The sequence below is a fragment of the Lithobates pipiens genome, unplaced genomic scaffold (genome assembly GCF_037356315.1).
Source record: "Lithobates pipiens isolate NorthernLeopardFrog02 unplaced genomic scaffold, aLitPip1_a1.2 Scaffold_19, whole genome shotgun sequence".
NCBI classification, from domain to species: Eukaryota; Metazoa; Chordata; class Amphibia; order Anura; family Ranidae; genus Lithobates; species Lithobates pipiens.
In genome coordinates, this window is record NW_027507764.1 from 41,615,759 (window position 1) to 41,628,505 (window position 12,747).

Consider the following 12,747-nt stretch of genomic DNA (forward strand, 5'->3'; position numbering starts at 1 on the left):
GGGCATACGGCGGTTCATTTACTAGCGCTTATTTGCTCTCTATATATATATATATATATATATATATATATATATATATATATATATTAAGCAGGTAAAAGCACGCTATGGAGTGGGTTCTGACCAGCAGTAATATAAAGGTGTTAATTTATAACTATAACCTTGTATTTTATATGGGTTTTTAAACAAATTTTTTATTGGTTAAAGTTCTACTTTCTAATTCTTTATCCTATTGAAAAAATATAAAAAAATTTCTCTAAAAGGAGTTTTCTCTAATTTTTATGAGGTTGCTGCCACCCTAGTATACACAGGCTGCATAAACAACCTGCTTGCATGGAATGGTTCTTAATTATGGGTTACTGGCGCTACCTCCAACCAACAACTTCCAATATCACTACTTATTTCCTCAAACTTTTATGTCTATTACCTCAAACTGTCCCCAGGGGCTACGTAAATTGAACCCGTGTTCCGTATTTTAACTCAGCACCACCCCACTTATCCAATACCTCAAACTCAAGTCACAAGTGGTTATAACCACTTTATATCTCCTCTACTAGGTGTGCTGATACCACTTATTCTACATATAGTTTTATTACTTATATGCTTTAAATAAAATGTGAGTAAGAAGTGAAAAAGTGAAAAAAGGGGAAAAAAAGTGATAAATAGTTAATAAAACCTCTACCGCACCCAGAACAAAAAAAATAAAAAATATTTATAAAAAACCCAAACAAAAAAACAGGGGCAAACCTCACAAAAGGCCCAAGAAAAGAGGGCAAAACACTAGAAAAAAACCCCCAAAAAATGGGGGGAAGAATAAGCTTCCAAGTGTTATATAGTGCAAAAGTCACTTCCTTAATGGGAAGTAAAGCTACCTTCAATTTTTATACAAAGATTTGTGCTAAATATCCCAAATCCTCCTGCATTGGTAAATGTGAAAAATGTGACCAAAAATAAATGTGAACAAAAATATAAAAAATCCAAATTAAATCCAGTGATGTATACACAAAAATATGAAAAGTCCAATTAAGTCCAGTGATATATGCACCGATCCACAGCCATGTACAATTGTGTAAAAATCAATAAAACAAATATGTATACAGAATAACCAGTGTATATATCAGAAAATTCAGTCCACAGTGAGTCTTCTATAGCCGTATCAATGTGCAATTGCGCCTCTTCAAAATACAGGAAAGGTGACTTTCGTGAGAGTGCCTGCGCTTATATTAGTGACTTTCGTGCTTGGTCCCCCTCAAGGATCCCCACTCACCAGATCCATTCACCCCCTAAGGGGTTATACGCCCATAATCTGTATCCCGTTTATCCGGAGATTCCACCGACCAGCTGTATATTCCACGGGTCCTCCTCAGGATTTTTTTATAACGAGATGCAGGTAGATCTTTATATCCACTAGTAATTCCTCAAATAAAAGAGAATTCCCCCATGGTGTAGTATTTTTGATTATACTTGGGGAAGGGGGGAAAAAGCAATCTAATATTCTTCTTAAAAGGCAGGTATCTTTAATTATGTGGGAACAGTAGGAGGCTAGTATCCACTTAAAAAATTCCTTTATTACCAAAAATTTTTTTAAAAAAAACCCCTTGTTTTGCATACAGTGTTGTATAAAGTTTTTTTGGTAATAAAGGAATTTTTTAAGTGGATACTAGCCTCCTACTGTTCCCACATAATTAAAGATACCTGCCTTTTAAGAAGAATATTAGATTGCTTTTTCCCCCCTTCCCCAAGTATAATCAAAAATACTACACCATGGGGGAATTCTCTTTTATTTGAGGAATTACTAGTGGATATAAAGATCTACCTGCATCTCGTTATAAAAAAATCCTGAGGAGGACCCGTGGAATATACAGCTGGTCGGTGGAATCTCCGGATAAACGGGATACAGATTATGGGCGTATAACCCCTTAGGGGGTGAATGGATCTGGTGAGTGGGGATCCTTGAGGGGGACCAAGCACGAAAGTCACTAATATAAGCGCAGGCACTCTCACGAAAGTCACCTTTCCTGTATTTTGAAGAGCTGTAATGGCACATTGATACGGCTATAGAAGACTCACTGTGGACTGAATTTTCTGATATATACACTGGTTATTCTGTATACATATTTGTTTTATTGATTTTTACACAATTGTACATGGCTGTGGATCGGTGCATATATCACTGGACTTAATTGGACTTTTCATATTTTTGTGTATACATCACTGGATTTAATTTGGATTTTTTATATTTTTGTTCACATTTATTTTTGGTCACATTTTTCACATTTACCAATGCAGGAGGATTTGGGATATTTAGCACAAATCTTTGTATAAAAATTGAAGGTAGCTTTACTTCCCATTAAGGAAGTGACTTTTGCACTATATAACACTTGGAAGCTTATTCTTCCCCCCATTTTTTGGGGGTTTTTTTCTAGTGTTTTGCCCTCTTTTCTTGGGCCTTTTGTGAGGTTTGCCCCTGTTTTTTTGTTTGGGTTTTTTATAAATATTTTTTATTTTTTTTGTTCTGGGTGCGGTAGAGGTTTTATTAACTATTTATCACTTTTTTTTCCCCTTTTTTCACTTTTTCACTTCTTACTCACATTTTATTTAAAGCATATAAGTAATAAAACTATATGTAGAATAAGTGGTATCAGCACACCTAGTAGAGGAGATATAAAGTGGTTATAACCACTTGTGACTTGAGTTTGAGGTATTGGATAAGTGGGGTGGTGCTGAGTTAAAATACGGAACACGGGTTCAATTTACGTAGCCCCTGGGGACAGTTTGAGGTAATAGACATAAAAGTTTGAGGAAATAAGTAGTGATATTGGAAGTTGTTGGTTGGAGGTAGCGCCAGTAACCCATAATTAAGAACCATATATATATATATATATATATATATATATATTATACCAATCAACCATAACATTAGGGCCGCCCACCATAACCCTTTGTGGCACGGACTCCACTAGACCTCGGAAGGTATGCCGTGGTCACCTGGCACCAAGCCATCAGTAGCAGATCCTTCCCATCCTGCAAGTTGTGAGGTGGGGCCTCCATGGATGGGACTTGTTTTTTTCCAGCACATCCCGCAGATGCTGGGTTGGATTGAGATCTGGAGAATATGGAGGCCAAGTCAACACCTCAAACCCATTGTTGTGTTCCTCAAACTATTCTCGAAATTCATCAGACTGGGCCACCCTCTTCCATTACTCCGTGGTCCAGTTCTGATCCCCACGTGCCCATTGTAGAGGGCCCCCCCCCCCCCATCTGACTGTGGACACGGGTCGGCATCGGCACAGTGACCGGTCTGAGGCTACACAGCCCTCGTACACAACAAACTGCGATGCTCTGTGTGTTCTCACACCTTTCTGAATCAGAATCAGCATTAGGGCTCATTTACACTTGCTTCGGCTTCAATATATATTCATGCTTCAAAACATGGCTTCGGACAGGCTTTGTTAAAGCTCTCTGAATGCCGTCACTAAATAAAATGGTTAGCTTATAGTCCTGCTTACACCTTGCTTTTGGTTGGTTTTGCTTCGGCTTTGCTTCAAAAATTATACCCCGTGTAGCTTTAGTGGTGCTTCAAAGCCTCCATAGAGGTCTATGGCAAAGCTCGCTTGACACCCCACCAAAGCCTCACTGAAGCCCGACCGAAGCCTCATCGAAGCTCGACTAAAGCCTCATCAAAGCTCAACCAAAGCCCCATCAAAGCCCCACTGAAGCCTCATCTAAGCTCCACCAAAGCCTCGTCAAAGCTCCACCAAAGCCTCATCGAAGCTCCACCAAAACCTCATCCAAGCTCTACCAAAGCCTCATCCAAGCTCTACCAAAGCCTCATCAAAGTCCCATCGAAGCTCCACCAAAGCCTCATTGAAGCCTCACCAAAGCCTCATTAAAGCCCCACCAAAGCCTCTTCGAAACCTGACCAAAGCCCCATTGAAGCCCCAGTGAAGTCTCATTGAAGCCCCACCAAAGCCTCATGAAAGCTCCATCAAAGCCTTATCAAAGCCCCACCAGAGCCTCATCGAAGCCCCACTGAAGCCTCATCGAAGTTCCACCAAAGCCTCATCAAAGCCCCATCAAAGCTCCACCAAAGCCCCATTGAAGCCCCACCAAAGCCTTATTTAAAGCCCTACCCTAGCCTCATCAAAGCCCCATTGAAGCCCCACCGAAGCCTCATCAACGCTCCACCAAAGCCTCATCAAAGCTCCACGAAAACCTCATCAAAGCCCCACCAAAGCCTCATCAAAGCTCCACCAAAGCCCCACCGAAGCCTCTTCGAAGCTCCACCAAAGCCTCATCGAAGCCTCATCAAAGCTCCACCAACGCCTCATCAAAGCCCCATCGAAGCTCCACCAAAGCCCCACGGAAGCTCCACCAAAGCCCCACTGAAGCCTCATTGAAGCCCCACGGAAGCTCCACCAAAGCCCCACTGAAGCCTCATTGAAGCCCCACCAAATCCCCATCGAAGCACCAAGCAAAAGCAGGTGTAAACAGGGCTGTAAGCTCACCATTTTAATTAGTGACAGGAGCTTTGAGTGACGTTCTGAGAGCTTTAAGAAAGCCTGTCCGAAGCCTTGTTTTGAAGAAAGTGTAAACTAGCCCTTAAAGTGGTTCTAAAGGCTGAAGGTTTGAAGGTATAGAAAGCATGAAGGGATCAAACCTTCTGTGTGCGGCTTTTTTACCACTTCTATTCCTTTATATTGGGATTTGGAATGTACAGAGGCAGCAATTTAGAAACGATAAAATGTTAAGTGCTGAGAAACATCTTTTTGAAAGAAAAACTAAAAAAGTTTTTACAACCAAAAACGTAAATGTATTTTATTGGGATTTTATGTGATAAACCAACACAAAGTGGCACATAATTGTGAAGTGGAAGGAAAATGATAAATTATGTTTTTCAACATTTTTTGCAAATAAATATGTAAAAAGTGTGTGTGTGCGGGGGGGGGGGGTACATTTGTATTCAGCCCCCTCTGATACCCCTAACTAAAATCTAATGGAACCAATTGCCTTCAGAAGTCACCTAATTAGTAAATAGAGTCCACCTGTGTGTAATTTAATCTCAGTATAATTACAGCTGTTCTGTGAAGCCCTCAGAGGTTTATTAGAGAACCTTAGTGAACAAACAGCATCATGAAGGCCAAGGAACACACCAGACAAGTCAGGGATTAAGTTGTGGAGAAGTATAAAGCAGGGTTGGGTTATAAGAAAATCTCCCAAGCTTTGAACATCTCACAGAGCTCTGTTCAATCCATCATCCGAAAATGAAAAGAGTATGGCACAACTGCAAACCTACCAAGACACGGCCGTCCACCTAAACTGACCGGCCGGGCAAGGAGAGCATTCATCAGAGAAGCAGCCAAGAGGCCCATGGTGACTCTGGAGGAGCTGCAGAGATCCACAGCTCAGGTGGGAGAATCTGTCCACAGGACAACTATTAGTTGTCTCTCCACAAATCTGCCCTTTATGGAAGAGTGACAAGAAGAAAGACATTGGTGAAAGAAAGCCATAAGAAGTCCCGTTTGCCATTTGTGAATGGGGCTGAGGTCAGGACTCTGTGCAGGACTGTCAGATTCCTCCACCCCAAACTCGCTCATCCGTGTCTTTATAGACCTTGCTTTGTGCACTTGTCCAAATCATTTGGTGCAGGGGGGGATTATGGTGATACAAGGCAGGACGGATCCATGCGCTTTCATGTTGTTTACACCAAATTCTGACCCGACCATCTGAATGTCGCAGCTGAAATCCAAACTCATCAGAACAGGCAACGTTTTTCCAATCTTCTATTGTGCAGTTTTGGTGATCCTGTGCGAATTGTAGCCTCAGTTTCCTGTTCTTAGCTGACAGGAGCGGCACCCGGTGTGATCTTCTGCTGCTGTAGCCCATCTGCTTCAAGGTTCGATGTGTTGTGCGTTCAGAGATGGTATTCTGCACTCCTTGGATGTAACGAGTGGTTATTTGAGTTAGTGTTGGCTTTTTATCATCTGGAACCAGTCTGCACATTCTCCTCTGACCCCAACAAGGCATTTTCCTCCACGCAACTGCCGCTCACTGGATATTTTCTCTCTTTCGGACCATTGTCTGTAAACTAGATGGCTGTGCGTGAAAATCCCAGTAGGTCCGAAATGAAATACTCAAACCAGCCCATCTGGCACCAACAACTACGCCACGTTCAAAGTCACCAAATCCCCTTTCTTCCCCATTCTGATGCTCGGTTGGAACTTCAGCAAGTCGTCTTCACCACGTCTAGATGGCTAAATGCAATGAATTGCTGCCATGTGATCGGCTGATCAGCAATTTGTGTTACCAAGCAATTGAACAGGCGTACCTAATAAAGTGGTCGGTGAGTGTATGTAAAGCGCTGTGTAAATTGACGGAGCTACATAAGTACCTGTAATAAAGCCCCGATCACACCTGAGCTTAAAGCGGGAGTCCGCCGGGACTCTGCGTTTTTTTTTTTTAAAGCCAGCAGCTACAAATATTGCAGGTGCTGACTTTAAAAATAGTGACACTTACCTGTCCAGCGCGCCCGCGATGTCGGCACCCGAAGCCGATCTCTAGATCGACACTCGGGTGCTGCCGCCGCCATCTTGGATATGGGAATCAGGAAGTGGAGCCTTTCGGCTTCATTTCCCGGTTCCCTACTGCGCATGCGCAAATCGCGCTGCGCAATAAGGACGGTCCCCGCTGCCTCTGGGATCTGTGTGTTTCCCAGCAGGCAGTGGGGCACTTGCGGAAAGGGGCGGGTACTTGCGGAAAGGGGCGTAATCTACGCCCCTTTCCGCAGAGAGCTATCCCGGAAGTGGGTGCAGAATACCTGTACTGTACAGGTATCTGCACCCCCATCCCCCCTGAAAGGTGCCAATTGTGGCGCCGGAGGGGGGGAGGGTTCCGATGAGCGGAGGTCCACTTTAGGGTGGACTTCCGCTTTAAAGGCGCAGTCCTGCTTGCATTTCTTTGGTGGCGCCTTGAATGGGCTGCTCTACACACAACAAACGCTCCAAAAGTAGCTCCAGAACCCTTTTGGTTGCAGAGTGTCGGCCATTTTTTGAGTGCGTGTTTCGGTGCACAACAAACGGGCTGCCAACAAAAATGAACATAGTGATGTACTACGTGGATTTTCAGCTCTTTAGCGCCACCCTTTGGGCTCCTTCTGCTAATTTCTTGTTTAGTAGAAGTTTGGTGAGTGTTGATTTGCACTTTTCATTTCACGCTTTTCAGTTCAGTTTCTGAGCGGCTGTTCATCAGCCAGACATGTTGCGGAATCGGAGGAGATAAAGCGTTATTTATTATTGGCCTTGGAGTTATTGCTTTGACCCAAGTCCAGTCCAGGAACAGGTGGAGGAAGAGGATTTCTTGGACCAAAAATTGGTTGCTTTATTAATGGTGACCAATTATGCAATATGCCTTTGCTGCGGGAGCTCCAGGAGAATAATCCGGATGATTTTCGGAATTATCTCCGGATGACGGACCCCTGCTTTCACCAACTCTTGGCATTGCTGACCCCCTATATTTAGAAGCAGGACACATGCATGAGGCTTTTATTTTATTTTTTGGTTGAATAATAATGATTTGATTTGTTATAATTTCTATATTTTTGGATGCATAGAATGCACTTTTTGGTTAAGTTCTATTGGCAGATAGCACGTCTACTTTTATTTTCTTTTTTTTAATGCACAATAAAAACAATAGTGGAGAATAATACTTGGCTCTGTGTTTTACTTCAAATGACAGTTTGGGAGTGGCAGTTACATAAAAAAAATACAATGTAAAATTGACAAGGGGCGCCGACATAGTTGTATCTTTGATCTTATAAACTACGGGATAATGGTCTTGTGGTAACTTGCCCAAATAAAAAAACAAAAAACAAAAACATAATAATATTATTCTTGATATCACTAGAAAAAAAAGCCTTTGAAAATGAGTTTGCAATAACTCCATCAGTATCACCAGAAAAGCAGCTTCATTATTATCCCATTAAAGAAGAAGAGAATTGTGCGCTGCATTTCCAGATGTCATAATTTGCCGTGTCACGAATGTCAATTCTCCATTACGAACGCTTGTTTACGAGACCGACCGCTTCCGGCTTGCCCTTGCTTCCGAGCATGCGCGTTTTGCACTTTGGACTTTTGTCCGACGGACTTGTGTACACACGCTGGGAAAATCCAACAACAGACATTTGTCCGCGGAAAATTTTAAAGCCCTGCCATCCAACATTTGTCTGCGGAAAATCCGCCAACAATTGTCCGATGGAGCGTAGACACGGTCGGATTTTCCACCCAACAGCCCGTCATCACACAATTCCCATCGGAAAGTCCGGTCGTGTGTACGAGGCTTTCGTTTTGGATGGAGCTGGGAGGGGGTCGGTCTGTCAGGTTTTTTATTGCTGTCTGGGTTCCCCCGCTGGGGAGATCCGTCCTCCACCTTCTTAGCCCTTGTACACACGGGTCGGACATTCCGACAACAAAATTCCGATCGGACAAAGTGCCACGCATGCTCAGATCAAATTGCGAGACTAAAGCTATTGGCTACTAGCCTGAACGTAGTCCCCGCCGCAACGAACGAACGTCATCACGTTCTGAACGATCGAATTTCCCGACAACTTTGTCCAACCGTGTGTATGCAACACCACTTCCGGACAAAATCCGTCGGAAAAAATCAGACGGATTTTGTCCGAAACTGGTGTTGCATACACACGGTCGGACAAAGTTGTCGAAAAATCCGATCGTTCAGAACGTGATGACGTTCGTTCGTTGCGGCGGGGACTACGTTCAGGCTAGTAGCCAATAGCTTTAGTCTCGCAATTTGATCTGAGCATGCGTGGCACTTTGTCCGATCGGAATTCTCTACAAACGATCGGATCGCGTTGTCGGAAAATGTTATATCCAGCTCTCAAACTTTGTCGGTCGGACATTCCGATGGAAAAAGTCAGATGAAGCCCACACACACGGTCGGATTATCCGACAACGCGGTCCGATCGGACATTTTCCGTCGGAATTTCCTACCGTGTGTACAAAGGGGCTATCAGTTGTCTCCGCAGAAAATCCAAAAATCAATCATTCCCGCGTTGCTCGTTTTTTTTTCTTCCCTGTGGAGTTCCCTTGTATTGCTGTCTGTGTCGATCAGCCCGGGACGATCAGCTTCTCTGTTTGTCCTGCTGCCCGTTGTCAGGACTGAAAGTGACGGGAAAATCCAAAACTTTGAAGTTGTCACCAAAACAGAAAAAGAGGTGAAATCATCCAAAAGGAAGATTCACACTCACCGGCCACTTTATTAGGTACACCAGTTTAATTGCTTGGTAACACAGAAAATTGCTAATCAGCCAATCACACGGCAGCAACTTGATACATTTAGGCATCTAGACGTGGTGAAGACGACTTGCTAAAGTTCAAACCGAGCGTCAGCATAGGGAACAAAGGGGATTTAGGTGACTTTGAACGTAGCGTGGTTGTTGGTGTCAGACAGGCTGGTCTGAGTATTTCTGGGATTTTCACACACAGCCATCTCTCGGGTTTACAGAGAATGGTCCGAAAAAGAGAAAATATCCAGTGAGCGGCGGTTGTGTGGAGGAAAATGCCTTGTTGAGGTCAGAGGAGAATAGGCAGACTGGTTCCAGATGATAGAAAGGCAACAGTAACTCAAATAAGGACTCGTTACATCCAAGATATGCAGAATACCATCTATGAACGTACAACACACCAAACCTTGAAGCAGATGGGCTACAGCAGCAGAAGACCACACCGGGTGCCACTCCTGTCAGCTAAGAACAGGAAACTGAGGCTGCAATTGGTACAGGATCACCAAAATTGGACAATAGAAGATCAGAAAAACTTTTCCTGGTCTGACGAGTCTGGATTTCAGCTGCGACATTCAGATGGTGGGGTCAGAATTTGGTGTAAACAACATGAAAGCGCATGGATCCATCCTGCCTTGTATCACCGTAATCAATACAAAATGATTTGGACCAGTGCACAAAGTAAAATCCATAAAGACATGGATGAGTGAATTTGGGGTGGAGGAACTTGACTGGCCTGCACAGAGTCCTGACCTCAACCCGATCGAACATCTTTAGGATAAATTAGAGCGGAGCCAGGCCTTTTCGTCCAACATCAGTACCTGACCTCACAAATGCACTTCTGGAAGAATGGTCAAACATCCCCATAGACACACTCCTAAACCTTGTGGACGGCCTTCCCAGAAGAGTTGAAGCTGTTATAGCCGCAAAGGGCGGAGCCAACTCAATATTGAACCCTACGGACTAAAGCCTCGTACACACGATCGGATTTTCGGCATTGGAATTGTGTGATGACAGACTGTTTGCCTAAAATCCGACTGTCGGTAGGCTCCATCAGACAATTGTCGCCCAACTTTCCACTAAAAAAATGTTGGATGACAGGCTAGTAAATTTTTGGCGGACAACGGTCTGTTGTCAGATTTTCGTATCCTCTGTACACAAGTCCATCACACAAAATTCCAAATTACAAACACCCGCAATCGGAATCAATGCTCACAAAACACGACATAAGCAGAAGGTGCCCAAAGGGTGGCGCTCGAGAGCTGAAATTCCTCGCAGTATGTCACTACGTTCGTGTTTGTTGGCCAACAATTGTGTACTATTAGTATGCAAGACAAGTTCCCGGCACACGCCCTTCAGATAGAAGTCTGAGGCTTTGTCTGCGGAAAATCTGATGGTGTGTACGAGACTTTAAGATGGATACACACTATACAACTTTTGTTGTTCGATTTCGACTTTATATTTACCCACAACTATGTAGTGCGAGGGCCTGCCTGATTGCGTACTCATTGAATGTGATTAGCTTTGACCTCATATTATATGGTTTTGGTAAATCTAACGCCCCGTACACACGAGCGGAATTTCCGTGGGAAAAAACCTTGGATGGTTTTTCCGACGGAATTCCGCTCAAGCTTGGCTTGCATACACACAGTCACGCAAAAGTTCTCGGAACTTTCGACCACCAAGAACGCGGTGACTTACAACACTACGACGAGCCGAGAAAATTAAGTTCAATGCTTTCCGAGCATGCGTCCAATTGTTTCCGAGCATACGTGAGAATTTTGCGCGTCGGAATTTGTACAGAAATTTCCGATCAGAACTTTTTCCAACCGAAAAAATTGAGAACCTGCTCTCAATCTTTTGCTGGCGGGAATTCGGCCAGCAAATGTCCGAAGGAACATACACACGATGGGAATTTCCCACCAAAAGCTCTGATCGGTCTTTAGCTGGCCGAATTTTCTTTTTTTTTTTTTCGTTTTTTTTAATGATTTTTGACACTTTTTTTTGTGAAATGGTAGGGGTACCCCGTTACCATTTCACATGGGGGAGAGGCCAGGATCTGGGGGTACCCTTGTTAAAAGAGGCTTCCAGGTTTAGTTAAGCCCCCCGCCCCGCCCACAGATCCCCACAACCACCGGGGCTTTAAGGGAAAAATCTAAAGAAAATTGTATAGTGTGTATCCAGCTTTAGATTGGGATGCCATTAACCAGTTCCCGACCAGCGCACGCCGATGTACGTCGGCAGAATGGCACGGGCAGGCAAATGAGCGTACCTGTACGTCCCTTTAAATTTGCCGCCCTCCCATCGGGAGCTCGCCGCCGGCGGCGCGCTCCCGTGCTAGTCGGGACCCCCGTGAGTCCAGACGCGGGTCCTGCATACCCGCGATCGTCTCACGGGGCAGCCGAATGAAGAAATGCCGTTGTAAACAGCATTTCTCCATTCTGCCTAGCAACTAGTGACGCTGATCTCTGCTCCATGTGATTGGAGCAGAGATCAGTGTTCACTAAATGAAAGCCCAGCCCCCCCACAGTTAGTAACACACCCCTAGGAACACTTAACCCCTACACTGCCACCCACTGGTTAACCCCTTCACGGCCAGTTTCATTTACACAGGAATCACTGCATTTGTATAGCACTGATTGCTGTATAAATGACAATGGTCCCAAAAATGTGTCAAAAAATGTCCGATGTGTCCACCACAATGTCGCAGTCACAATAAAAATCGCTGATCGCCGCCATTACTAGTAAAAAAAAAAAATTATTAATAAAAATGCTATAAAACTATCCCTATTTTGTAAACGCTATAACTTTTGCGCAAACCAATCAATAATCGCTTATTGCGATTTTTTTTTAACAAAAATACGTAGAAGAATACGTATCGGCCTAAACTGAGGGAAAAAAAATTTTTTTTATATATTTTTGGGGGATATTTATTATAACAAAAAGTAAAAAATAATGCGTTTTTTTTTTTTCAAAATTGTCGCTCTATTTTTGTTTATAGCGCAAAAAATAAAAACCGCAGGGGCGATCAAATACCACCAAAAGAAATCTCTATTTGTGAGGGGAAAAAAAGGACGCCAATTTTGTTCGGGAGCCACGTCGCACGAGCGCGCAATTGTCAGTTAAAGCGACGCAGTGCCGAATCGCAAAAAGTGGTCTGGTCTTAAGCCAGCAAAATGGTCCGGGTCTGTAAGTGGTTAAAGTTCATGAGCCTGTAAAAGGCAGGCGTCCCAATACTTTTGACAATCCAGTCTGTGTGCATTAGCCTGACGGCTGGCATGAATGATGTTCCTGACACTTTTCTTTGCAGGGCAGGTAACTCTTGGAACACATATGCCTTGGTTTTTTTCGATCGGCTTCCATCCAAGTATTGCCTGAAATGATATTTACTGTTGTTGCGATATGTCTCCGGGGTTGGAATATAACTTCTCTAGTCCATAAAGTTTTACTTA

General features: G+C 43.7%; 1 protein-coding gene across 2 annotated transcripts in view; it reads left to right on the forward strand.

The window, feature by feature from the left end:
- CRHR2 (corticotropin releasing hormone receptor 2) overlaps positions 1 to 12,747 on the forward strand; it is a 543,313-nt gene that overhangs the window by 418,528 nt on the left and 112,038 nt on the right. The gene's annotated exons all lie outside the window — the stretch shown is intronic.